General features: G+C 36.0%; 1 protein-coding gene across 2 annotated transcripts in view; it reads right to left on the bottom strand.

Annotated features, from left to right (window-relative positions):
• The window catches only part of Stk38l (serine/threonine kinase 38 like), a 75633-nt gene extending 49951 nt beyond the window's left edge, over nucleotides 1–25682 (bottom strand). Inside the window, exon 1 of one of the 2 annotated variants that reach the window (XM_046436215.2) lies at nucleotides 25570–25682. The gene's annotated coding sequence lies outside the window, so the exon portion shown is untranslated. The remainder of the gene's footprint in view (nucleotides 1–25569) is intronic. The other variant, XM_046436216.2, reaches the window with a different exon arrangement.
• Between the last annotated feature and the right edge of the window lie 1708 nt (nucleotides 25683–27390).

The following is a 27390-nucleotide window of genomic DNA, read 5'->3' as shown; positions in this document are numbered from 1 at the left end:
CCCATAAGAGAAACAATATCTACAATGAACTGTCACAGAATCTCTTGCTGAGGAGCACACAGATGCAACATTTCTCTGCTGCCCTGGGATGTACTGGGAGTGAACAGGCTGTGAACAAGGCATCAAAACAAACTATACTTAGGGGGCTAATTTCTCCCTAGTGACTTCCATCTCTTAAGGCACTTGGCTGTTGACAAGATTATCCCACCCTTGAATACACGGAAGTTGCACCCAGTCCCACAAAGCACAGATTCAGTCAGCACAACAGAAGCCTGAATTTCCTTCCAAGACAAATATGGAATTTAATCTGTAATGAAGCTTTGAATACAATTAATTAATTTTTAATCCTTTATTATGACCATACAAAGGGGGGAAAAGAACTACTTTCTCAGTTCTTCCTTGAGGGGGAAGCGATAGAGGAAAAAGTGTAATATTTAAAGCCCACAGCAAAATTTAGAAATTTTTCCATTAATATACACACCCTAGCTGAGTCATCGAGCCTAACAGCCCACAGTAGATCACCTCAGTACCATCTTTCCTATACATGGTCATCCACCCTGCTAATTCTCCTTGAAATGGAATGGATAAAAGCAAAAACATGTTTCATTCTTTTTTGCTTATTCATTAAATCCTATGGTTTTTAGAGTAAATACACTGATCTTTATCCACCCAAGTCTTAATCTATAACTAAATAAACAAACCCCAGCAGAGTGAAACTACCTAAAAATAGCCAATAACAAAAGTAGTAACAGCAACCTAAAGAAAATTGCTTTGTGAACCGATTAGAATGTATACATCCAAAATGGGAACTGGGAGGGGGGTTGTGTGTCTCATGATGTACCCCATGCTGATATTTGTGGGCTTAAGTGACCCTCCTGCCTCAGTTTCCCAAGTAGCTAGAATCACAGGCACGTGCCATGGTGCTTGACTGGTATACTTTTAACCTAAAGCTGAGTAGATACTTTTCAAATGTTTAGCTACTTCCCAAACAGTTGTATATACAAGAGTTTCTAAGTTGCAGTCTTTTAGGATGGCTTTACCTCAACTGGAGAGTAACTATCCAAGGCTCAGCAGTAGAGTGCTCACCTAGCACATTCAAGGACCTGGGTTCAAATCTCAGCACCTCATAAAAATAAATAAAGGTACTGTGTCCAACTGCAACTAAAAATTAAATATTTAAAAAAAAACTGGTTGGACTCCTCTGCCATAATTTTTAAACTACTGTCCACTGACTGTACTCCAGATATTTATATATGATATATAGAAGACTGAACTACAGGCTATGAATTCCCTGAAATCTTTCATAGGTTGTGGTCCACTAACAAAGATCCAAAGCTGTCCACATGGAAGCCTGACCTACCATACATTTCCATCAGACATCCCCTCCAAGCTTTGCTCCAAGCTTTGCTCCTATCTTAAAAGTTCATGATCCCATGTACCATGCTGCAAATGTGCTTTCCCATTCTCTCACCATCACATTTTAAAAATAGAGCAAAACTAAAAATGAATAAATGTTCCTTCAAGCTGATAAATAAAAGTCTACTTCTATGACTTTGCAACTAGACTGCCTAGTTTGAATTTCTGATTCCATTTTTTGCTAGCTGTGTGATCTCAAGCAAGTTACTTCATCTGTATGAACCTTGGTTTTCTCATCAATCAAAAGGACTGCTTTGAGTCCATACATTTCAAGCACTTAGGACAGTCCTGGACATGTGGCAAATGTAAGAAACTATTATTATTATTACTGCTGTCATCACTGTTATCTTTACAAATTACCTTGTTAACGTGTCCCTTTTATCAACCTTTCAGTAAGTGAAAAAGCCCATTAAAAGATAAAGTGAGGGGCTTGGTTTTAAGTCAGTGATGTAGCTCTTGCCTTGCTCATGTAAGGTACTGGGTTTGATCCTCAGCAACACATAAAAGTAATAAATAAAATAAAGGTATTGTGTCCATCTATAACTAAAACTGTTTTTTTTTTTTTTAAAAGGTAATGTGAATCTCTTAACTATTTACACTAAAAGAAATAATACACTGACTGGTCAGCAAGTTACATATTCCAAAGAACTTAGGTCTTTGATCTAACATCAGAAGGCCCCAAGTAAAATAACAGTTTAAGATTCATTTGTATCTCTTATGAGCAACTATTACAGAGTTCAAGCAGTTCCTGTATCGAATATTAAACTTTTAAACAAATCATAGGATCAAAAATGTTTTGTCTTTAAAATAATCATAAAGTATTTGGAGAGACAGATAATACCTACAATTAGCCTACAACAAGGAAGATAAAAATATAGCAGTTTGAACAGAGATTAAATGGGGTTAATTTTTTTCCTGGAGAAGGAAGGAGAGAAGGGGTGAGGGGTGGAGGGAAAAGAGCAGAAGTAAATGGTACTGAAGATTGAAAGTTATGTGTTATGAAACACAACATATATACCACAAATATGTCATAGTTATAAATATGTAGATATTCAAGATTGTGTATAAAATTTAATTCTATATAATAAAATCCTAAGTTAAAAAAAGCATCACATAATAAAAAAATAAACCATAAACTAGCAGAAGATATTTGCAACACATAAAAAAAAGTATTAAATACAACAGTAATATAAGCTATTCTTTTATAATTCTGTGTTTTAGGCACTAAACAATATACTGTCTAAAATACATGAAGAATTTCTATGAATCAATAGGAAAATACAAACAACAAATTTTAAATGGAAAAAAAACATATAGGAATTTCACAGAAGAGAAAAAAAATAAACATAATGAAAAATGTTCAACTAAGATTCTAATCAGAAAAATGAACATTAAAACCTCAACAAGGTATCATTTCATACTTGACAATCATTTTCCAGACTGGAAAAACTTAAAAAGTTTTTTTGTCAATACCTAGTTTCACTGAGGAAGAACAACAGTAGAAATCCTTATCCCTTGCAAATGATAGTATAAATTAGTACCACTGCCTTAGAATACAGTCTGATCCTGCTCATGGAGCTGAACAAGCACGTGCTCTATGACCAAACAATTCCACTCTTGGGTATATACTGTTAAAATACTCCTGCGTATATGAAAAGGGAGACAGTGAGCACCAATGTTTCAGTGAGCACTGTTTCTACAGATGAAAAAATAGGAAACAACACAAATGACCGTCAACAGAATAAAAAAAGAAAAAAAAAGAACATTGTGGTACATTCATATAACTGAAAACTATAGAGCATAAAAATGAACAAAGTAACTCAACAGGGATGAATTTCAGAAACATGATGAAATAAGAAGCAAGTCATAGAAGAATACACACTGTATGTTTCTCCTATAAGGTTCAAAAACACACAAACCTAAAAAATAATAATGATTTTGTGAGACATATCATTAAGTGATGAAACTACAAATAAGAGCAAAGAAATGTTTATTGCAAAATTAAAGACAGTAGCTGCTTTGTAGAAAAAAATACATGGGGATACTGGTCAAGTTTTACTTTTTAAAAGAATTAGTGCATACTAATTCACAGAACTGTGGGTTTCATTGTGTCATGTTTGTTACAGTTCTACTTCAACTCCATGGTGGATACTTCCAGGTAGGTTTCATTATTTTTCTTCAAATGTACAGATACATTTTACATTCTCCTATGTGACACACTTCAAAAAATTTAAAAAGCAACTTAGTATTTATTTCCTTTAGATGAACCCGAGGCAAGTCTACATGATAAATTCATCTTTGGAATAATGTATACATTTCAAACTAGCAAAGCAACTATTTTAGGATAAACTATATAAGAAAAACTCAAAAATTGCAACAGAAAAAAAAATTCTAAAACTCCTAAAATTGAGTCAAAATAATTCATAAGCAGAAAAACCAGAAAGTAATGATTAAAAGCATAATTTGTTCAAGTGTGTTCTACAAAACAATTTTATTAAATATGTCTGAGAAAGATAAGTTCTAAGAGTAAAATGAATTTGGAAAATACTAGGCTAAATGAGTGAATCTCCTAAGGAAGGAACAGAATTCCCAAATCCTTGACTCTGGAATCTTATTTACATAGCAATTTACAAAGTGATCCTTCTAGGATTTGTGTTTCATATAACACAATTTGGGAAACATAATTTTATAACAGGTTATACCAGATGGAATATTGTCTCCCAGAACAAGGGAAGAACAAGAGATGAATACTCCAGGAAAAGGTATCCAGACATCCTAATCCTGAGTAGCTGATCTATCCAACCTGGACAAGTGGGATCAAACCTCATAATCAAAGAGAAATTTTAGTAACCAAATGAATGATTATTTTCTAAGTATGAAAAATGGATAGAGCTTTTCTGTGATTCCTCTGGGAGCTTGCCCGCCCCACAAAAAAAAAAAAAAAAAAGTGCAGCCATGAAACACAACAGAAAAGATCCAGGTGGAAAATCAGAATTTCAACATTTAGGGTATGATAGACTAAAAGAAGGTCTTTTTGATACAGGTTGAATTTAACAGAGGCTTCTAGCACAAGATTTTTTTTTTTTTTTCCAAATCAAATCCCTCAGTTAAAAAGTTTTTTCACTAATTTTCTCTAATAAAATTAGGAATTCTCTAATTTTCTACTAAAAACTTCCCTAGGTACAAGGAATGTGTGAATTGGATCTAAAAATTCTTCATAATATGCTTTTATTACCATAGGAAAATAAAATAACACCCCTTTGAAAGAAAAGACATAAATATCGTACATTTACTCTTAATTTTTAAGACCATCATATAAACCCACTTAATTTCTCTTAGAAACTAACTTCTAAGTGGCAATGAAATATATTTTTAAGAAAAAAGTTGTCAATTATGATGCCTTTTCCATCTCAAAATATGTTACAATATGACACAAGTCAAACCTCTGTCATTTCAGGGTACCATGGGGATTCGAACTGGAAAACAAGGTACTACCAGAAGTTTCTGCCCAGTGATGGCTAGCAGACTGTCTTGTTCAAAGGGCTCTTGGCAGAGTGGCAATCACTTACCTTGGTTATTTCCCACAACCCAAGCCATTCCTTAACATTACATTTTCAGAAACTGGATTTTATCAGTATCATTAGGATAGCTCCATCTTTTAGAAGCAAACAAAATTAACAAGGTTCAACAGAAATCAGAACACAAATTTATTAATACAGAATGATAAATATAACTGTGACAGCCAGGCAGTGGCACATACCTGTAATCCCAGGGCTAGAAGATTGAGGCGGGATCACCAGTTCAAAGCCAGCCTCAGCCACTTAGTGAGGCCCTAAGCAACTTAGCAAGACCCTGTCTCAAAATAAAAACTTTCAAAAAGGGCTGGAGATGTAGCTCAGTGGTTAAGCACCCTAGACTCAATTCCTGGTTTAAAAGACTTTGTGTGTGTGTGTGTGTGTGTGTGTGTGTGTGTATCTGACCAATACTTCCATTACAGCCACACCTATACAGATAGCCAAGTCATAATCAAAAATTCCTGGGTACACAGAGAATCAGAATAAAGGAAATAAAAGGAACTGAACATTTAATGTTCATTCCATTAATTTTTAAAATTAAACAACTACTATGTCCAGGTAGTCATCTAGGTGTGGGTATACAGAGATCTGTGCTTTCAGGAGTTCATATCTAAGTAGTAGGTGAAGACTGTTTTTTCACGAGCTGATTATATTATTAGTAAGAGCAAAAGAGTTCAAAAGCAATCTGAATGTTCAACAATAGAGCTGTAATTCAGTAATAATAAATCTAAACGATAAGGGAAAATAGAGCCCTTTGAGAATAATATCTTCAAGCAGTTATTCATAACAAAGGAAAATTAGTATGATATAATGTTAAATTTTTTAAAAATTACAAAAGGATAGCCCATGATTCTATACACAACACGTTTGTACATATTTCATATCCCTTTATATGCGTAAGAAAAGGGTGAAAAGTCACTAAGTACTATAAATTATTATCTTCTTACACCTTTTTGCATTTTCCAATTTTCTAAATAGTTTTTATCATAAGGAGAGGAATTACTACTGAAGTAATTTGAGTCGACATGAATATGAAGAACTCTTCAGATTTATCCACTAGAAATTATGCATGAATGCCAGTCCTTGAACCTCTGGCTTTGAATTCTGAGATAGCTCATCCTTCCCTATGGCTTTAAGCAACACTCAACAAGGCTAGGAAACACCTGAATTTTCTATCTTTTCTTCCATCAGCCAGTCTCATATTTCTACTATTTGCTAAACACTTCAATGCCATTCTCTCCATCTCTAAATCACTGTTCCTTAAATAGAACTGGGATGATGCCACTCCTTGGCTCCAAGGAGTTTAAAGTCACTCCAATTTAAAGTCCTATGCCCGACTTCTATTGAACCCCATAATTTGGCCCACCCTAACTATTTAGTTTTATTTTCTTCTATTCACCAGTTTCCTCTCTCATCAAACAACAAGACATGCCATAATCAATCTCACCACCAAGCCTTGGAATATCTAAATTTAAAAATGTTCCTTTCTTAGGACTAGAATCCCAATTACCATTCTCTATCTAGTGGTAGACCATGTATTTCACTGGATTTGATTCCCTGCATAGATAGATAGACAGACAGACAGATAGATACAGCTTCCTTTTCCCTCTATTCATATTTAAAGAAACTAGTGAATGTTTCCTCTGAAAAGTTTTTCATGATTCCTCCAACTTTATTTGACTTCACTTTTCAGAACTTGTCTAGTACTTATTATGAATCTCACAATTGGGCATTTAATTATATACTCTCATGTAGGTAGATTTATATGTGTAATCTTCAATCAAACTCCATACTCCCTGAGGCAGGGAGCAATAGCTTATTGCATCACCTGCAATATTTAGGAGGAAGCAGAGCACACAAAATGCTCATATCTTGTTGACTGACCCAGCAAGGAATGATCAACTGCAGCTCCAGACTTTACTTAATATGTACATTACAATTTGGGCAGGTCAAGCACCATCCCAAGAGAAAATAGAAGACTCTTTAAACACATTATTATGGAGGCCCTTTAGGTATAACAAGGGGAGAAATGACAAGGGGTCTCTAAGCCCTTTACCAGGGACAATAGAAACAGAGTTCTTGAGAATGGCAATTGGAGTTCTCCAAGTATCTTCCAAGAGAACAGCAATGGCAGATCTCAAACGCCTCCTAATTTCCATGAGTACAGGAACTGGGTCTTTTGAAAGCAAGCTTTGACTGGTGTGAATGTCAAAGAGAATCACATAATGAAACAAATGACCTGAATCAAATCAGCTTATTCACAAGATGCTACTACATAAATCACCAAATCTCATTGAGCCTTAATTTAACTCAAGAGGTGCCATCCTGCTATTAGTTAAGAGATGGTTAACTGTCAACTAATAAGCAATATTTCAGTATCCTACTAAACAGAGTCCATATACAACCATTTGATTTATTTGGAGTGTACTTTAAATATGCTAAGTTACATTATCCTAAAATTAAGATCCACTTCAAAAATTGACAACTCAGATAGTAGAGGATAGGAAAGGCAGCAGAACACAACAGACACTAGTATGGCAATATGTAAATCAATGGATGTGTAACTGATGTAATTCTGCAATCTGTATATGGGGTAAAAATGGGAGTTCATAACCCACTTGAATCAAAGTGTGAAATATGATATATCAAGAAATTTGTAATGTTTTGAACAACCAACAATAAAAAATTAAAAAAAAAAAATTGACAACTCAATGATTTTCAGTTTTATTCCATAGAAAAATGCAATGTTTTAGAACACCTTGGAAATTTTCCATAGTGCTTTCTCCCTTTCTAAAGAGCTATTTTAATCTCTCCATTTGTATTGAATCAATTAAAATATGTGGAATTTAGTAAATATAAATTATAAAAACTAATATTAAAATTTCCATTCTTTAAAAGTTAAAATTTTATTTTAAATTTAAAGACATAATTTGAATTTGGTTTAAATGTGTAATGGCTATGTTCTCAATAAAAGAATTATTATTGTCTGGGCCCCCAAACTTAAAATATACAATTTTTTTGAAAGAAGAAACTAATGTGAGGTTTCTTCTAGGAAGAGGAAAGCATTAAAGAATGGTATGAATGGTACAAGAATGTCTGGCTCATACCTAATATCAGACGTGTTTCTGCTGCTGGTAATAAAAATTAATATTTACTAAAACAAACAAAAAGCACATTTACTGACACCTGTGTTCCATATTTGTTGGGCCAACCACATGCTAATAAACACACTGCACACCATATACACTGTGTGTTAACATGAGGCTTTTAAAGCAATGCCTGGCAAGTAGTAAACCCTACATCAAAGTTTATCATCATCATCTGTATATCATTTAATTCTTGAAATGAAGATTAATGTTTTATGAATCCTGCAGGCATTACTTTAAATTAATTTGTAAATTACTTGTGGCAGAAAACAAATAGGAAGTATGTCAGCAACATGTGGTACTAGGTCCCTGGAAACCCATGCCCAGAATAGTAGTCAATTGTTTTACAAATGAAAAAATAAATTTAGAGGTTTTAAGTAACTTAATTTGTTTCAGAGTACACAGTTAAAATGGGGTTAGAAATGATGGTGGAATGTGATGGTCATTATTATCCAAAGTACGTGTATGAAGACACAAATTGGTGTGAATATACTTTGTATACAACCAGAGATATGAAAAATTGTGCTCTATATGTGTAATAAGAATTGTAATGCATTCCACTGTCATATAAATAAACAAACAAATAAATAAATAAAATAGCAGATCCTGAGCTTTTTTTAAAAAGCACTATGTAATTCTGGTTCATTGATTACGCAAACTTAAAAAATCATAAGCTGAAAAAAAATGAAAGGGGTAGAAAAAATTCAGATACTTCTGTAACTGTAAAAAGAAAATTACAATAATGGGAATGGTTAAGTAAATTATTTTTTACAGAGAAAGAGACGGTAAAGGAGTCAGCAACAATGGGGTCTTAGATCCCTGCAAACCCATGCCCAGGATACGGGTATTATACAAAGAAAGACATTTTAGAAATAAGTTGATATGATATCATGAAGCATCACTGAGATCTGATGGGATGGGCCTCTGAACTGGCATAGTACAATGGTGGAAAAGTAGAAACATAAAGAACTTTCCATGTTCTAGATAGAAAAAAGTTAATACAAAAATAAGTTGTGATAGAAACTTCAACTATAGAATTCTACATCTAAAATCAACACAAATAAATACCATGCTAACCCTTCCATTATGTCTCAAATAGGGAAAGAAATATTCTGGACATGAATATGACCACTGAAGGAAATTTGCTGACAAAAGAAGTAGTGGGAAACTGGAGAGTAATTAATCAGGGAATTCTGAAGTTTCTTGCCATCCCTGGGAATAAGAATGAAGGCCACAGTCAGGCACAGTGGCACACACACACCTATAACCCCAGTGGCTCTGGAGGCTGAGGCAGGAGGATCATGAGTTCAAAGCCAGCCTCAGCAAATGCGAAGTGCTAAGCAACTGAGGAGATCCTGTCTCTAAATAAAATTCAAAAAAGGGCTGGGTATGTGGCTTAGTTGTCAAGTGCCCCTGAGTTCAATCCCTGGTACAAAAAAAAAAAAAAAAAAAGAATGAGGGCCTCAATTAGGGAATACAAATTACAAAATGTTCAGAGAAAATAAAAGCAAATCCTTCCTGAGACTCTTTAAAGAAAGACAAGTCATATGTTTTAGGAAGCTCTCAAGAACAGAATTCTATCTAAATTAGCTTTGATTAATTAATTAATTGAACAAATACTTACCGAATATCACCCTATGCCAGGTATGCTCTCGACACAGGTGATATTGCACTTTCTGAAGCTTACATTCTAAGGGAGAAAGGCTGTGAGTGACATTAAAATTTTAAATAAGGTCATCAGGAAAGGTTTCATTAGGAAGTTAGTTTGAATGAGATGAAAAATCGTAATCCAGAAACTTCAGGGTAGGGGACCATTCAGGGTATACTATGAGCAAAGATCCTGAGTAGAAGTAAATCTTGAAGAAATAGTAGAGTTTAGTATGATAAGGATAAAATGGGTGACTGAGACTGGTAAAAAAAAAAAAGCGTTTAGAAAAGTAACAGGTGACAGGATGTGTAAGGTCTTGTGGAGATGTAAGGACCTTAGATTGCTCATGAATTAAAAGAATTCACACTAATTAGGCACTGTTAATACTAAATTTCCCTGTGAAATAGCTACATTTTACTAAGCATTGTGAGGAAAATACAAAGGAAGTAGAAAACATAATTACTGCCCTGAAGACAGTATCCATTTTAAACTGTAGAAATTATAGAACAAAAAGGAACTTAAAAAAATAAGAAGGGAAATGTTCTATATCTATGCATCATTTGATTAAAATGACAGATTTAAATTTCTGGTTCTAGAATAAATAATCCCTAAAGTTACATCACCAAAATAATACAGAAAAGGATGACAGAGAGTATAAAAGAAAGAAAATGAGTCAAAAAAATGTTTGGGGAGAAAGTATAACCTAATCATTCCAGCCACAAAGAGATTAAAACTTGGAATGGTTTGGTCTGTGAAATAGCATTCTGGCTGTAAACTGAAAAAAAATATTAATGACAGAAAAAGGGAAGAGTCTAAAAAGACTGGCAGTTCATTGGAGAGCTCGTCAATGAACTTAAGATTTTTAAAGACAGAAAAAATAGGAGAGACATTTAACTTAGATGGCTATAAAAGAAACAGTGCTTTCAGGAAGTAAAATGTCCACAATGAGCTCAACTTAAGAAATCTTCCAAGGACTACAAAAGGGGCTTCTAAATTTATGTCTAGAAATGAAAATTTCCAAAGGCCGGATTATGTCAGTTAAGGTAAATGGTATAGTTGATGCATGACAGGAAAAAAGAAAAGGAAAAACTCCATTTCAATCTTGCTTTTAAAAAATCTTACACTTGAATACCACCTTTCATATATTTCTATTTTACAACCACCTTAAGAGGTGGGATCACCCCTCTTAAACTCCCAGTCCTAGAAGCATCTCACCACCCACTCTGCCTTCTCTTCTCAGCCCAGGAGATTACAACCCAAACTGGAGTGTTGGCAGGGAACACCTGAAGACCAAGATGGGTGAGGCCACAGAGAGCTGCCCTCAACGCACTGAAAATCTTCCAACTGTGCCAGCTACATACTGAGAACCTGTATGTGAATTTTGCTAGATGCTGTAAATACTCTTGGAACTTAAGACTAAAGAGCTTTGCTAAAAGACAGGAGGCCACCTACTGATCTTTAAAAGTGAGGAAAGAACATGCACATTGCAGAAGAATATGGACAATACCAAAAACTCTTGAATCTTCTGTCCTGAGGAAATTCTATAATTTTTCTTTTTTTTGTTTTTAAAGAGAGAGAGAGAAGAGAAATTTTTTAAATATTTATTGTTTAGTTTTCAGCGGACAACATCTTTATTCGTATGTGATGCAGAGGATCGAACCCAGCACCACGCGCATGCCAGGCGAGCGCGCTACCGCTTGAGCCACATCCCCAGCCCTCTAGAATTTTGATTATAAAAAAAAAGTCTTTCAACAGACAAAAATGACTGATCGTTGAGAATCAGCATAGACTCAGGATAAACAAGTCTTGCCACGTATTTTCTGTAGTTAGCAAATATATAGGAGCAATCCATATGACACCCTGAAAGATATTTAATAAGCTCCACTTCATACTTCTTTTAGGCTAAATAATGAATGTATTTATAACTGCCTGAAACAAAACTCAGAATGCTTATAAATAAGTTCTCCAAAACTCAATGGACTTAGACAACATAAATTACCAATGATCTGGAAAAAACTTTTTTTGTGTGTGTGTGGGGGGTGGTACTGGGGATCGAACCCAGGGATGCATAACCACTGAGCTACATTCCCAGTCCTTTTTTATATTTTATTTAGAGACAGGGTCTTGCTGAGCTGCTTAGGGTCTCACTAAATTGCTGAGGCTGGCTTTGAACTCGCCATCCTCCTGCCTCAGCCTACCAAGCCACAGGGTCTCACTAATTTGCTTATGGCCTCACTAAATTGCTGAGGCTGGCTTTGAACGTGCTATCCTCCTGCCTCATCCTCAGAAGCTGCTGGGATTATAGGCATGTGCCACAGATCCTGGCTTGGAAAAAACTTTTGACAACATACTTATCAAAATGTAGGGAAGGGGCTGAGGTTGTGGCTCAGCGGTAGAGTGCTTGCCTAGCATGTGTGAGGCCCTGGGTTCGATCTTCAGCACCACATAAAAATAAATTAAATAAAATAAAAGGTATTGTGTCCAACTACAACTAAAAAGTAAATATTAAAAAAAAAATGTAGAGAAGACCTGAACCTGAAGAGAATAATCAAAAGTGGAGCAACAGAGTCAGAATCCAAAACAATTTTAACATATTAATTTTAATAAATGAAATTTAATTCAGAAAATATACAGAATTATGTTTGGGTTTAAAAAATCAAATACTAAGTGACAAACTCATAAATAGAAAGAATAAGACTTTCAATGAATAAAAGCTTGACATACACTAAAAGAATAAAGTGACCACCCCCAAATTTAAGCAATCTTAATCTTAGACCAACCAAGTCAATAAACATATAAATTCAAGAATAAAGAAAGTGAACTGTACTGGTTGGCTTGCACTTGGAGAAGTTTTTAACAACTGGCAAGGCCCAGCAGTCATATCAAGGGACATTGCAAAAGCACTCATAATTTAAAAATTAAATTACCCTCCAGAAGTAAAACCAGCACAAATCAAAAGGAATGGTAAAAATTATCCATCGACATAAGTAATTACAAGAAAATCTGTAAAGGAGAAGATCTGGAGCACTCAAGCCCAATCAAAAGTGAGTAGGGTATCATTTCTGGGAGGAAGGAGTGGAATGTGAACTAAGAAAGGTGAATCTTTTTGATTGTGTTTTCTTTTTCTGGCTGAAGTAAAGACCATGCTATCAGAAGAGGACTGCTAGTCTGGAATGGGGTAGGCAGGAGTTTAACAAGCAATACTTTGCCTGTGTACCCTCAACACTGCCTGCGGTCAAAGTACACTGACTACACTCAGAACAGTGCTGAGCAGTTGCATCCTTATAAAGAGGATCCATCAGGTTATCCTACTTAGTGACACTCACCATTAAGATTACCCATTTGATTGGAATGACTGACTTCCCATGTAGGTTCTCCTGTAGGGGTAAGAAAGTGTGACCAAATGTTGCAAGCTTCCATTCTACTCACAGTTATATTAATGAATTCACTAATTAGCATTCTTGTTTTTATGTGAGTATTTCAATCACTTGTTAAATATAAATAAATTTGGGACACTGAGGCAGGAGGATTGCAAATTCGCGCCCAGCCTGGGCAACTTAGTAAGATCCTATCTCAAAATAAAAAATAAAAAGGGCTAGGGGTAAAGCTCAACAGTAGAGTGACTCTGGGTTCAACTCCCATTATGCCCTCCCCCCCAAAATATATGTTTATTTATTAAAAGATATAAAAATATATTTTATATATGTATATACATATACATATATTCTCCCACATAATTCTGATGATTTCTGGACTCAAAGAAAAAAATTCACAGGTATAAACCTAAAAAGGTTAGGTTTATACCTTAAATATGACCATCCATATCCAGGTTCTAAACATCTATGAAGCTCTGCCTTTCTTTATGACAGCTCTATTTTATCTAAAATCAAAACACACATTTTAAGAGAGAAAACTAACAAATTAAAACAGAAGGTTTTGACCAGGAAAGTAAAAAGTCTGGGAATCTATGATATTTGAATGAATTAAATGAAGATGCTTGGTTTAAATCACCAGCACATAAATAAATAAATAAAAGCTAAAAAATATATAAATATAGTTACCTTGGAACAAAGAGGATATACGATAGGCATCTACAAGTATCACTCTTGTGATATTTGTATCATACTTTAATTATCTTTAATTCTATGATAAGAACCAGTTGAAAGTTACATAAGGAAGAACTTTACGATTAACAATGTCCTGTGCCTGGAACACAATAAATGCTCAACAAATTATCTATTATCTGCTTTAGGATATCTATCTGCTTTAGGATATAAAAAGTCATGAAAGACACATGTAAAAGACACTGACAGTAGTTGAGAAGTCAAGGAAGGCTTCCTTTAAAGAAAGAATGTAACTGAAGAGGTGAGTAGGAGTTATGAAAAATAAGGGAGAAAACTAAAAAGCCCTGTATCATAAAGGAACCCTGAGATTCTATGCCATCCTAAGAAGTCTGGCAGAAGGTGATGGGAGTCATTGGAAATTTTAAGTGTGGGAGTTATATAATCAGATTAATGTTTTAGAAGAATCCTGTGGCAGCCAACAGGAAGATGGATTGGAAGAGGGCATGACTGTTCTAGTAATTTGATACCTAAATGAAGATACTGGCACTGGAAAAGCAACAAAGATAGAGTTGAAGGGGTAGCAAGGTGAATTTAATAATTGACAGTGTGAGTAATAAATGAAAAGTCAAAGATGATTTCCAGGATATCACTAGGTAAAGAAAAATGCCTTGCACTGAGAAAGGCAAGAAAAGCTCTGGGAAGGGAGAACATAAAGTCAACTCTGGACAAACTGAAGCCAACACTAAGGAGTATCAAGTTCAAGAGAGAGATGTGAGCTAGATATATCAGTTTGAAAGTTACCATCACAGAGAGGCCATTGAAGGTATCATAATATAAGAGATCACTCACACCCCCAGAGTGGAGTGAGAAGAAGGGGACTGAGGCAGAAGGCCAATCACTTAAGGGAATTCAAATTAGCTACTTTGTGACTTGACAGAATTTAGATATTCAGGCAAAGATTAGACATTTACTAGTTAGGTATCATGCAGAGGGAATTTACAGCAGAGAATTGTACAAGATGACCTCTACAGCATCTTTCAACTCTGAAAATGAATCAAAAGCTTCAATATTTCTGAGAAAGAACTTTTTACTACTATTACAGAAAAATAACATCATGGGTAGTTTACACGTTGGCTTTTTAGTCAATAATAAAAAACAACAACAAAAAATAAATTCTAATGGAGAAATGTTTGGTTGTTTTCATAAAGTTGTTTTCTGAAAGAGATGTAGTAATTGGTTTACTTGGACACGGGAATATAAGTACCAGATTTAATTTCTACCCTATTTTTCCTTCTGTGGGTTCAATTATATTCTTGGTCAGCTTGAAAAATGCAATTTTACTAGAATCAAAAACACACATTTCTATTTATTCTTACTTTTACTTTCAGCCACTTTCTGCCCAACTAGGGCTGTACATACTCTATGGATTGAGATCTTAAATCTTTTACTTTTTTACTACATTTCAGAAATGTACCTATAGTTTCCACTAATATTTAAAGCATACTGGTTTCTTTTTCTCCTTCTGCTCAATTCTTAAAAACAAAATTTTAAAAATTAAATCTATATTGATTGAAACAAACTTTTTTTTTTTCCAAAACAATATGCCCAGTGTATTTTGAGACAGGACTGCTGGCAGTTCAACTTAATCCAGAAATATGGCACTAGTCCCACAAAGTAGCACCTAGAATAGGTATTAGAGGTACTTAAGCTCTTTTAAACATGTACTTTTCTTCCTGTCCCACCCAATGCCTCCCCCACAACTCTGCAAGCCTTCTTTTTCCTCTGTTCTTGTCTTTCACTTTCCTCCTGACAGTGCCCATAGTCCATAAACTTTTACTATTACCAGTAATAACACTAATGTTAACACAGCTGCCAACCCTGGCCTTGAAATATAATGGATATAATTCTAACTGGAGTATACCATTAACTTTTTGGTTGTCCTTAGAAAACAACCATATTCTGTTTCAGTGGCTTAATCCACAGGATAGAAAAACTGACCACTCTAGAAAGTAAATTTATGTAAAAGACCTCTAATACTTTTTAGCTCCAGAAATAAAATATAGCTCAGAATCATGGTTTACATATGCAAGTCTCTGCATGACAAAAAAGGGGGAAGGAGGGGTGAAGCTAGAGACAATGTTTGACACAATTTGAAGTTTAAAGTCATGCAATGTTATTAAATTGTGTTATTTTAAAATAAAATAAGGGTCAGGGAAGATTAAGAAAAAAATCAAGGCTAGAACTACAATGAAAGGACTTTGGGTATTACAGTATTATAGTCCTGGGAAATTTCAGGGTTCCATAAAACCCTATGGAAAAGGGAAATAATTATGTTCCTACCATAATCCCCTCCCTCAAGTCAAGTACTCTTGAAACTATGCTTTGATGCAGCATTCTCTTTATACAACAACCCTGGTGGCTCTAGGCATTCATTCAAGAAAAGGAGCTTTTGTAGATTTATTCTTCCCTTTATCTCTTCAGTTGATAGTATCATTACTTTTGGTCTTATTTCACAAAATGGAAGCAAGAGAAAATTTCTCACTGGCACTTTATTTGCAGACTAGGAATGAAAAACAGCAGAGATGCTTCCAGTACGCCTAAGAGGCAACAGAAAAGCTTCCTTTCAAAATGTCAGAGTACTCAAGCTGGATAAAATAAACATCAAAAAAGCACAGCAAATAAAAGGTTCATTTATCCTCTCCAGCCTCATGCCCAACACTAAAACAATCCAGGTTCTTGTGGCTCCCTAAATGTGCTTTAGTCTCTTACATCATTATGTGATAACATCTTCCTGTGGTTTGTTGGCCTAAAAAACTTCCCCTTGCTCTTCAAGTCTAAGCTCAAACACTATCACCTCCTGAGGAAGCTTTTCTCACTTTCCCAATGGGTGCTCCCTTTCCTTAGATGTTCCTCTCAGTGCTCCTTCATTATAGCAGCTGTGCTCTACTCCAACTGCTTCTCTAGCTGTGAATGCAACTCAGCAGTCACCTTCCTCCTTTCTGAAGGAGTACCAAGTCTTTCTATCCCCATGTCACCTGGGGCACTCATAGGTAATTCGTGAGTAAAAAAAAATTCCCTAAGTCTAAATTGAAGTTGCAACTCATATTCATTCCAGTCTCTCCTTTCCAATATCATCTAGTTCAGAACTTCATTACCTCCTAGATTATTTAAGTTAGTCCCTTCACGGTCTTCCCGTTTCTTTTCTCTCTTCCTTTGAATGCATTCCATATGCACTACTACCACTATAATATTACTAAAGTACAACTCTATTCGAATGTACCAGGTTGAGCAGTTGGTGATATAGAGAATAAAAAGCTGAAAAACACCTTTCCTCTAGTCTCAATGGGCTCAAATCCAATAGGACAGAGAGAAAAGTAAACAATATATAACTTATCAAGTACTACAGAGAAACACCCAATTTACGCTAATCCCTCCACCTGGCATGTCCTTCACTCTGAAATGATTATTTCATATAGGAAGCTTTTTCCTAACCTGTCTCACCAAGAGTAATCTCTCCTACCCCTACTTCCACAGTGCTGCATTGTACCGGGTTCACTTGATGTTTTGACTATGTCCCTATGGTTTTGAAACTCACATTTTTTTTACTTTTTCCCAACATTCTCCTCCCTGATCTTCTCCTCCCTCATCTCTCCTCCCAAATCTCATTTTCTATGAATCATCTCTATTCTGCTGATGGGCAGAATCACAGCCTTTGAGACAGGAGTCCCCAGTGTTTCTCCTTTGCTAGCAATAAACTGTCTTTCTCGTTTTTCTCAAAACTGTGTCCTCATTATTGGATTGACTTCGGAGACAAGGACCAAGCTTTCAGCAACACTGTTACCTATTTATCACTTTTTGTTTGAATTACAATTATTTGTACCCATACATTATACCTCTTGCAGTATTGAATCATTCTAAATGGAAGAACAATACATTTTACTAGTCTTTGTTTTGTCAGGTAACTAACACAGTGCCCTGCAAACATTGATAAATGTTGAATTATGATGATTAACCACACTAAAACATTATGAGTCTGTGATTCCTTTAGGACTTGCCAGTATTAAGAGTATCAATGGGGCAAGTACATGCAATTCAGTACTAAAATTTTTCCACTCTAGCCATAAAAATAGAAATTCTGTTTGGCTAGATAATAGTGGACATATGGAGAATATCCTCAACCAGATTGGAAAGATGTGTCCAAATGAAATGGATTTCTATTACAAAGACACAACAAAGGGCAACTCCCTTGTGCTATAAAAACTAGGCAACCAATCCCTGCTGACAAACAGAAAAATCATGAAGGGCAAACAATGTGTGGAGTTTCCACAATGGGGGCAAGTCCATGAGCAAAAATCACTCAAAGTAAAAATGTCCACAGCTATTAAAATTTAAATTTAATAAAACAAGATACTGGCATGATAGTTCAAAACTGGATCATTAAATAAGTTCTCAATCTCTCAAAGAATATAACTTTCCAGAAGTAAATTCTTGGGGCTTATCTATGCTTTGAATTTCATATGCAATTTCCTACAACAGGGCTACTACAAGGTATCTTATCAACAATACCTTGTTGGAATCCTCAATTTTATTTTGCAGGTAGGAAGGAATTAATTTATTTTAATTTTTAATGTTTATATCTGTCTTTCCTTCATCCCATTTCTTCATCATAATTGTAAGGAAGCAAGCAGTTGAGTACAGGATAAGGTAGACAGCAACTTAACTAAGAACTGAGGACGTTACATTTCATGATTTAAAATGCAGAGATAAAACTCCAGCCTCATGATTTTGACAAAAGCAAAAACACAAAGTCAAGGCTCAAAAATATAACACCTTTTAAGAAAAAACACTAAGCTATAATGATATTCATCCACTCCTAGCTGGCTTAAATGAAGTCAGAACATTTGATTATATCATTTATTTCAGTATTAAAAACTGCTGAGGACAAGAAACACGTCTCTTTTATATAGTCATCAGTAAACATTTTGCCTATAGTGGATGATGATAACTTAGCTACTAGGAAGACTGCTATGTCAAACATAGTGTTTATGTTAGTCAAAAGACCCAAGTTTAAATTCAGGTTTTGTTTTTTATTTTGGGATAAAATATTGTCAGGCAAGTCACTTAGGAGTTCCTTTCTACCTGTAAATAAATGTGACAGCCATATCCTCACTGTGTCTACATCACATGATTGCTATGAGGATTAATTTTTAAAAATGTGTAAGTGCTTCATAAAACTATCAAGCATAATACAAAGATAAGATGCTACTAGTTTTATTCTTAAAATAAGCTCTAAGAGCAAGTCCTCCTCTATATGAAATCTTAATATATAACTGAATTATTTCTGTATCCTTTTCCCAAGAAAATGTGTTTGACAAGCAAAACTATAAACAATCCCTAAAGAAAAAATTACCAAAAAAGGAGGGAAGAGAGGGAAGAAATAAAAGTCATGTGGGTAAATAAATGGCAAAGGATAAATTTTTGTAACAAAATAAGAATACTAGAGAAAACAAACCTGGATCTTAGGATCAATTTCCAACTCTACCTTTTACTATCTATTCCTGGGACACTAGCTAAGTCACCTCCCCTCTCTAAGGTCCAGTTTCCTCATTTGTAAGAAGAGATAATTCAGCCAGGCATGGTGGTGCATACCTGTAATCCCAGCAACTTTGGAGGCTGAGGCAGGATGATCACAAGTTTAAGGCCAGCCTCAGCATCTAAGCGAGGTCCTAAGCAACTTAGCAAGACCCTGTTTCAAAATAAAAAATTTTTAAAAGGGCTGGGGATGTGGTACAGTGGATAAGAACCCCTGGGTTCAATCTCTAGTACCTGCCCCCCCCCAAAAAAAGAGATAAAAATTCAAAGGGTTCCTACAGATAGATGGATTTATACATTTTTTAATATTTACGTTTATTTATATATAAACTTACATAGAGATAGTACTTAGCATTATATCTGCTACATAGTAAGTAGTAAGTATATAGTTACTGTTGTTTATAAAATTATTTGATATGGACCCTGATGGGTGACCTTCAGGAAGAAAAAGGAACCAAAAATATGTAAGAGTGGATGATGATAACTTAGCTAAATCTATGTACTATGGAAGACAAATTTGAGAAATAAAGATTACATAAGTCATATTTCATATTAAGTATAAAAATTACTGTGTCTACAGGATTACTGAGGAATCCAGAGAAATATAGTAAAAATCTCCAACTCATAAAAGCAGAACAGTAATAAAGAAATAGGCCAAAACAGTAAACAACACCCCCCAAAAGTGTTCATTAATGTGTATAAAAGCTTGTCTGCCCCAACCTTTCATTTGTCTAAACTTTCACAGACCGAATGAAAGCTAGGTTCCGTACCAAAGATGCAGCAATCCTGCTTGGCAAAAATAGATGGTATTAGCAATTATGCACAGTCATTTTAGTTGCTGCCATCTTGTGCTTTATTGGAAGGAAGTGTGTTGTGTCTATGGTTGATCTGAGGTGCTAAATAGTATTAACTCCATCCTATTCAGGAATTGAAAAAGCAGTTTAATTGTTCCAGAAATAAGAAGGAATAAATTCCCCTTCCGAATCAGATGTAAAGATAGCAAATCACTAAAAAAAAAAAGAAAGAAAGTTTTCTGTGCATATGGGATTAGAGATTTACATATTATTATATGTTGAAAGTGTATGCCTGTAGAATCAGTAAGAATCAGCAAAAGATAAGGAAAACAAGAAACCTCTTTATGCATGTGGCCAAAGAATCAACATCAGTTTGGGTTGCCAGATGGTCTAGTGTTAATTCAGGGGAAGGCAAAGAGATTGTTCAAGAATTTAAAAGCTAAGCATGTTTTACCATTATCACAGGCCACAGACAATTAACAAGGCTAAGGGATGTTTAAATTTACACATCAATATGAATGGTCAGGTCACTAAATGACCTGTAACTGCTAAGCTAGTCTTCCCTAAGAGCGATGCAGAGATCATCTAACAGCCAGGCTAACTGCCCAAGTGGGCTTGCATTGTAGACAAAACTTTTATTGTGGGAAAAGATGCCCCCCAGATTTCTATCCACAAGGAGGTGAGAGTATGTCTAGTTTTCCTTTGATTGGCAAACTCATTCTCCTTTTTACTAAGAACAACCTTTCAAAACCAACCTGTACATACAGAAAGCTATAAATTTTTTAAAACAAAGAAAAGCTGTTATAAGCATCTCCATAAAATTACAGGCTGATATTCTAGAAGATTTTGTCAACTGAGGATGGTAAATAGAAACAGTATACTACCACTACTAATTTAGGTGTGTTAAAACATACACACACACACACACACACACACACAAGCTTTCTGTTTTGCCATCTTTGTCTTATTTTAATATTACAAATATGTGGGCTTCAAATCCTGGCATAGTTCTGCTACTTTTCTCACTGGGTTTAAGCGTAATCAGCCATAAATTATCCTACTATAGGGGTTTTCTACCACCTCAGTCAAAACTCTATTCCTTTGAAGAGTATGTCCTCCAGAACCCTGAGTATAGTCAATCAGGGAACCAAAGGAGCTGAAGAGACTGGATCTTACTAGACAGGTAAGGGTAGGCAGCAGCCCTACCACCATTCACCCCCATACTCATTAACTGTTTTCCAATTTTTAGACAACCAATAACAAACATGTATTATTCCTGGAACTTCAATAGTAACATCTGGACCATTCTTTCAACAACCATTTACTGAGAGGTCTGTATGGGAAACACACATTCTACAGCACCAGTTACCTTACAACCCCAAGAATTTTCAAAGCTGCCCCAACATAAAGTATCAGTAACTGAACTTCTCTCATTTTATATATTTAAAACACTCTATTCAAACCCTATTTCAGCCATTGTAAGTACAGCTATTTGTGGAAATAAAACTGAAAGGGCTGAGATGACCATTCAATCATTAACTAAATTTCAACTTCATAATTCAATACAAAAACACAGTGCCAAATGTTTTTAAAAATTACAAGATAATATATACAATGATTATACTTCTTTCAAGGAGTTATAACGTCTTATTTCCGAATCTTTATGAGTACTGACAGGTAGTAAGCATTATCAAAAGTCCTACTCAATGGTTACATTTAATTGGTACCAAAAGAAACTTTTTAAAAAAATTTTTAGTTGTAGTTGCACACAATACCTTTATTTATATGTGGTGCTGACGATCGAACCCAGGGTCTCGGACATGCTAGGCGAGCACTCTACCACTGAGCCACAGTCCCAGTCCCCAAAAGCAACTTTTGAAAATGGGTTAAAATACTTAACATGCTGAAAATATATTTTGTTTACCTAAATTTTCATTACTTTGAGTTGTTTCTAAAAAACTGATCCCAAAATTTAGATGATAGAGGAATGCATTTTCCCAATAAACCCTTTGAAACTATAGACCTGAGAAGAAGAATGAAAATAAGATAGCAAATAAGCTATAGATATAGATACAAGCCAGACGCCTGAGTTGGAATCCTGATTTACTTACTAGCTCTCTGATCTTCGTACCTCAGTTATTCCATCAACAAAATGGGAATAATAAAACACCTACTCCATACAGTTGAAAGAATTAAACTCAAGTAAATAAGTAATTTAAGGAAAGAATTTAGCAGCAAGCAGCATTATATAATGTTCCCTACTGACATTATCAACAAACCATCTACATAAATGCTTTTTCCTACTTAAAGCCTTCCTTACTTGCTCTGGTAGAATTTAATCCCTCCCTGCTTGGCTTCCTCATAAAGTGCATTTTGTATTATAGTTATTTGGGTGGGCCCATTTCCCTCCCATTAGGGCAGAGGACAAACCTTGAGGACAGAGACCACAGATCATCTACATGTACCAGGCAGCAAACACTGCCCACTGTTGCCTCTCACCTCCCACAAAAGGCTGTAAACAATAATACACTGTCAATTAGCAAACCTTTACCTGGAGACAGAAGGCTTATATAATCAGTACATAGAAGGAATGGTCAGACCTTTCTAAATATTCCCTTAAGATTTGAACAAGAATGTTCAAAGGGAGAAAGGAAAAGAAGCCTCACTAACCAATGATATCATTTTAATTTTAAAAATTTTCTTATGCCTTAACTTGCTTTCATTATCTCACTTAAAAAGCCCATGATGATTTAAAATATATATATATTTTAGGGGCTGGGGATGTGGCTCAAGCGGCAGCGCCCTCGCCTGGCATGCGTGCGGCCCGGGTTCGATCCTCAGCACCACATACAAACAAAGATGTTGTGTCCGCCGAGAACTAAAAAATAAATATTAAAAATTCTCTCTCTCTCTCTCTCTCTCTCCCTCCCTCCCTCTCTCTCTCACTCTATCTTTAAAAATATATATATATATATATATATATATATATATATATATATATATATATATATATATTTTAGTTGTTGATGGGCTTTTATTCGTTTACTTACATGTGGTACTGAGAATTGAACCCAGTTCCCCACACATGCAAGGCAAGTGCTCTACCACGGAGCCACAACCCCAGCCCCAATGATGCTTTTAATATAAAAAATATAGTAGCATACTTTCTGCATATGTCAAGTCTAACCTAATCATAACTTACCCATCTGCCTGATTTTAAAGTAATCCTAGGAATGCTAGATGACAATATGTTTGCTTAATTCACCCCACACTTATTTGTGTAAAATAAAATTATTTTAACATTACAATGAGATGCAAATCTTTCTGGTTTTGATATGCACCCTGTAACTCCCTCTTGAAAAAGTGCCAACTTCTCCCAGATTACTGGTAAAGTAATTTCTAAAGTACCATCCAACTTTTCTAGGACAACAATACTCACCTTCCTCTGAGAGAACAAACCTTTTCTGAAAACAAATGGCCAAACTGAATTCATTGCTTTATCATTTTCTAGAAAGTAGAGTTTTTCCTTTGTTTTTGTCATATCCTACCTCTCAAAATTAAATTTTCAGCATAAAACACTTCTGAGAACTCCTACTTATTTCCACAAATAATCTTAGTTTCTATTCTTTTATTCATTTTTAAACAAACTCAAGAACAAAGTGCTAGAGAAGAATTGTATTCATTTAATGTAGTTTTTTCTAATTCTAATTTGTTAATTCCCAAATAGCAGGACTTTTAAAAAAAATACAAAAACTACACAAAACTGCTTCTCATTCTGAACACATTCCAACAAAATGGGAAACATTATCAGCCATCTTAACAAGAACACAAGCTAAGTGAGGTCAAACCAAAAAAAGATTTTATCCATTGCATCTCTTTTGAGATTGGGATTTTTCAGATAAGTACTATAATACTGAATATGAACAAATATGTTAAAAAATTTAACATCATATTTTGGACTAATTACTTTATCCCCAAATAGTCACAAGAGTAAATAATCACATACAAAACCTCCAAGACAATGCAGAGTATAATAATCTTAATTGTTTTATATATCCTGAGGCAAAGAGACAAAGGCCAAATTCAAAGCAGTTTCCAGTATCTTATATATCTAAGATCAAACAAATCAAAAATCTACATTAAGTAAGCAAAATTGGGGTTAAGAACAAGAGACCCTCCTTTAAAATAGGGAGACCTGTTCAAATTTAAGCCCCCACGCCAAAAAAAAAAAAAAAAAAAAGACAAGGTCTCACTCACCAATCCCTGTCTTAAAACCAAAAGGCACAATTTAAACCACTCAACTTGTTTCCTCGGATTTTAGTAGCAATAAAGCTAATCCTCAGACCACTTCCAAGTAAGTGGCTTCTATCAAAACTTATCACAAGTTAGGTGAAACAGGCAAGAGCGTTGGTTCTGCATTTTAACAACTGAGCAACAACAAACAGTACCACACTTTTGGACAAGCTACTACTTTCAGCACCACCCCCACCTCCCATTTCTTTTTATATCATTTCTCCCAATTTAGAACCCGAAAAAGCGATCCTACAAAACAAAAGTAGCGTCAGAAAACGGTAGTCCACTGATTTTGATAACAAAAGTTTGTTCTTTTGCTGTCAACCTGGCAACTTTTTAAAGGTGAAACGTCGTCTACTCAATCAGGTATAATCTTTCCTATTCCCATGCTAAACAACCAATTGTTTGTTCACAACACTACAGGTGAAAAAAAAAGGGGGGGGGGGGAGGACGGGAGAAAAAGATGCTGAAAAGAAGGGTCTACGTTCCAATGGTAGGGACCGATTTCGAGACCAGTTTTGAACATTCCGTGGCTGCTGGCAGCTGGGCGGCTTTACAGTGTCTGAGAATGTTTAGCAATCTGACGCATCAGTTTTTAGGAATGGTACACAAACAGCCCCCACAACTCAAGAGCCATGCCCAGAATCCGTCCTCTCGGTGACATGGGCTGGAGGGCACGGGACGGGAGACAGGGGCGACCAGGAGGGCATCCGCGACATTTGTTATTGTTTGTGAAACCCAGGCAGCGACCTGAAGTGGGGTGCTTGGGGGCCGAGGAGTGAAAGAAGAAAGGAACAGGGAAGGACAAAAATTCCTCCCCGGGCTCGAGGCCACCTCTCCGGACACAGGGGCTGGTATCACCCCGGGGAACAAGAGGGCCAAGGCCGTCGCCAGAGCTTCCCGGGAGACATTTCCAGCCCCGAAATAAGCTCAGCTTTCCCTGGACACCCAACGACACAGAAGATCTCCTCCAGCTCTCTCTCGCAGAGTTGGGGCGGGTGCGGCAGCCCGGCCCCCAGAGCGCTGCATCCGCGCACTCACCTGCCTCCAGTCGCGCCCGCGGCCGGCTCAGCCTCCGCACGGACCGCAGCCGGCCGGGCGCCCCTCCGCTCCAGCTGCCCGCTCCGCCCTCGCCCCGCCCCCGAGAGGCGGGACCTGCGGCCGTGCCGGAATCTCGGGGCGGCCGCCCTGAACTCTCGCGAGCCCTCCCTCCTCGGCTTCTCGGTGGCTGGGCTGGTCCAGCTCGCCCTGACGTCATACGCACCCCAGCCGGAAGCAGCCTTCTGTCGTCAAAGCGGGTCCCCGGCCCCGCCCACCTCCTCCTATTGGAACTTAGACTGGGAGGTTAGCACTACCTTTTCTTATCAGCCTCATCTCACTCAAAACTCACTTGAGAGTGGCTCATTTTGTTGTAACATTACTTACATGTCCTAAATGTCGTCAGAGTTTTTCCTCAGTACTTTACAATTCTCTATTAGAAATAGAGAAGGGTTTAGAAATCACAAATCCACACCATTTGCAGATTAGGAAATTGTACTCAACAAAGATGGATTGGCTGACCAACTGCCCAGTGGGTGCCTGTGGGGACTAGAAGCCACCCAAGTTCCATAACTCTTCCATTTCGTCATGACTGAACTCTAGAGTCTTGAGAGAAATTAGGATTTGGAAAGGGCGCAAAAAGGGCTGGGGATATGGCTCAAGTAGTAGCGCGCTCGCCTCGCATGCGTGAGGCACTGGGTTCCATCCTCAGCGCCACATAAAAATAAAATAAAGATATTGTGTCCACCTAAATCTTAAAAAATAAATATAAGAAAGAATAGGCCCCAAGTAAACGGGAGCATGCGTAGAAAACTTGCTTGAGTTATCTCAGAAAATCTGAACTATATTAAATGATAGTCTTTAGTGTTGAGCTACATCATTTGAACCTGAGAATTACACTGGGCGTAGTGGCACAGTGCCTCAGAAGGCTGAGGCAGGAGGATGCAGAGTTCTAAACGCCAGCCTCAGCAACTCAGTGAGACCCTGTCTCTAAATAAAAAGTACAAAATCGGGCTGAGGATATGGCTCAGTGGTCTAGTGCCTCTGAGTTAATCTCCAGTACCAAAAAAATAATAATAATAAATAAATAAATAAATAAGAAGAAGAAGAAGAAAGAAAGAAATTAGCAACAACTTACCATAGATCTTAGCAACCTCATTTTATGATTTTTTTTTCATTCACTCCTAAGTTACACTTTTTCAACTTTTTCCTTAAGAGAAGTAGTGCTAGCTTTTTTGAAATCTCAAATTGCCAAAGTTGCTACTCTTGCATTTTGGGGGCTATTAAGTAAAATAAGGGTTACTTGAAGACAGGTATTTGATGACAAGTGATACCTTAACAGTTAATTTGATAACTGAGCGAGCTACTCATTAATGGGCAGCAGCATATACCATGCAGAAACCCTGGACAAAGGAAGGATTCATTTCTGGAATGAGATAGAGTGGAATGATGCAAGATTTTATGACGTCACTTAGAATGGGATGCAGTTTTAAATTCATGAATGGTTTATTTCTGGAATTTTCCAGTTAATATTTTTGGACCATGATGCTGGCAACTGAAACATGGGAAAAGAAAACTGTGGATAAAGGGGTATGGGTCTATTATATTTAGAAAACAACTTTCTTGTAGGATGACTCATGGAAATGACTTGGGGAAAATGATGCAGTTTGCATTTGGGGACAAAACTGGCCTTTGGGCAAGCCATATAAGAGAATCACTTCCAATGATTGTTGACAAACGTATCCCTAAGAATATTGAAAGTTTTATATTAAAAAGTTTTATATTGAAAGTTTTATAAAATACCCTTAGTTTTTAGACTAGTAA

Source organism: Marmota monax, unplaced genomic scaffold (assembly GCF_021218885.2).
Source record: "Marmota monax isolate L192 unplaced genomic scaffold, Marmota_monax_Labrador192_F-V1.1 WCK01_AAM20220418_F8-fsc00012, whole genome shotgun sequence".
Lineage (NCBI taxonomy): Eukaryota > Metazoa > Chordata > Mammalia > Rodentia > Sciuridae > Marmota > Marmota monax.
The sequence above is the reverse complement of the archived record's forward strand: the minus strand, read 5'-3'. Positions and strand labels throughout refer to the sequence as shown.